The sequence below is a fragment of the Triticum aestivum genome, chromosome 4A (genome assembly GCF_018294505.1).
Source record: "Triticum aestivum cultivar Chinese Spring chromosome 4A, IWGSC CS RefSeq v2.1, whole genome shotgun sequence".
NCBI lineage: Eukaryota > Viridiplantae > Streptophyta > Magnoliopsida > Poales > Poaceae > Triticum > Triticum aestivum.
Window position 1 is genome coordinate 650,778,652 of NC_057803.1, and position 2,542 is coordinate 650,781,193.

Genomic DNA, 2,542 nt, shown 5'->3' on the forward strand with positions numbered 1-2,542 from the left:
TCAAAAATGACATCATTAACTCCAAAGATATGATTTCCTTTAATAAGCTTGTCAAGGTTTCTCATGCCAACGTGACCTAGTCGTCTATGCCATAACCAACCTTTTGAGGATTTAGCAATGAAGAAAGTTTTAGGTTGAGACTTTTTAGTGAAATCAACAATGTATAGATCACCTCTATGTATGCCGATAACGACCATTTTATGATTGTCTCGACGAAACACTTGGCAATCAATTTCAGTAAATAAGACAATGAAACCAAAGTCAGCAAGTCTAGATACTGAAAGTAAGTTGTATCCAAGAGATTCAACGAGCATGACATTTTGTATGGAGCTATCATGTGAGATGGCCACCTTACCGAGGCCAACCACCTTACCCTTTGAGTTGTCACCGAAAGTGACATACTTTCGAGGACTATCATTATCAGCAAGCTCACGAAACATGTCTTTATCTCCGGTCATGTGATCGGTACATCCACTGTCAAGGACCCATTCCTTTCCTCCTGACATATATCCCCGAAGATTTGCCATAAGACCAAAATGTCTCATTGCATCATCAAGATCGAAGTCACTATCATCATCCTCATCATAGTATCCATGTTCAACATCGTCATGTGGTGGATCAAATCCTAGAGAGGGTGATTCGTTAGAGTGATTTTGACAATGATCTTGTCGATGAATTTTTATAGCTTCGGAAATAATATCACTGATAATACCAACATTTCCTTTGGCACGCATAAGGTTTGTAAGCTCAAATAGACGATCACCAAACATAGGATCACTAGTATTCATCTTACTTAAGGCAATAGACTTATGAAGAATTTCATCAAGATTTTTCAAAGAATAATCAGGAAATTGTTCCTCAGGAAATTTCCATATAGTGTAGGCACAGTCAAGAGTAGGCAGTTTTATAATCAAGTTTCTAGGCAAGCCTCTAGTGATAAGATTAACAGTTCTAACATTCCTAATCATGTCAATAGACTCATCAAGGGTAGGATGCATAGGATCAACACACGATGCACAAGGACTAGCGATGTACTTGTTCAAATGATATTGATTGAAAATTACAATCATCTCATTTTTCCATTCATGAAAGTACTCTCCATCAAGAATAGAAACTCTATGTCTAAGACTCCCCAAAGTAGACTCATCCATCTTCCTCCAATGGTGATAAAACCAAGGCAATGGAGACCAATGCTCTGATACCACTTGTAGGACCTTGAGAAGAGGTGTCTAGAGGGGGGGGGGGGTGATTAGACACTAAGTACCAAAGTTGCAGTTTTTAGCTTTTCTTAAATTTGAGTGGAGTTTAGGCATAAATTTAACATTCACAACACATATCAAGCAAGCATGCAAAGAGTATATAGGCAGCGGAAAATAAAGCATGCAACTTGCAAGAATGTAAAGGGAAAGGTTTTGGAGGATTCAAACGCAATTGGAGACACGGATGTTTTTGGCGTGGTTCTGATAGGTGGTGCTATCGTACATCCACGTTGATGGAGACTTCAACCCACGAAGGGTAATGGTTGCGCGAGTCCACGGAGGGCTCCACCCACGAAGTGTCCACGAAGAAGCAACCTTGTCTATCCCCCATGGCCGTCGCCCACGAAGGACTTGCCTCACTAGCGGTAGATCTTCACGAAGTAGGCGATCTCCTTGCCCTTACAAACTCCTTGGTTCAACTCCACAATCTTGTCGGAGGCTCCCAAGTGACACCTAGCCAATCTAGGAGACACCACTCTCCAAGAAGTAACAAATGGTGCGTTGATGATGAACTCCTTGCTCTTGTGCTTCAAATGATAGTCTCCCCAACACTCAACTCTCTCTCATAGGATTTGGATCTAGTGGAAAGAGGATTTGAGTGGAAAGCAACTTGGGGAAGGCTAGAGATCAAGATTCATATGGTAGGAATGGAATATCTTGGCCTCAACACATGAGTAGGTGGTTCACTCTCAAAAATAGGATGCTGGAAGTGTAGGTTCAGTCTGATGGCTCTCTCCACGAATGAAGAGGAGGTGGAGGGGTATATATAGCCTCCACACAAAATCTAACCGTTACACACAACTTGCCAAACTCGGTGGGACCGAATTGAGAAACTCGGTCAGACCGATTTAGCAAATAATGTGATTGTTAGGGATTTCGGTGGGACCGAAATGCAACTCGGTGAGACCGATTCGGTTAGGGTTAGGGCATAACGTAATCTCGGTGAGACCGATTACACAAACTCGGTGAGACCGATTCGGTTAGGGTTAGGGCATAACGTAATCTCAGTGAGACCGATTACACAAACTCGGTGAGACCGATTTTGGTAACAAGCTAACCAGAGAGTTGGTCAGGCAAACTCGGTTGGACCGATTACTCAAACTTGGTAGGACCGATTTTAGTAATAAGTTAACCAGAGAGTTTGCATTGTAATCTCGGTAGTACCGATTACACAAATTCGGTGAAACCGATTTTGGTAATGGACATACACAGAGAGATTACAATCCCATCTCGGTGAGACCGAGATCCCTATCGGTGAGACCGATTTGCCTAGGGTTTGTGGC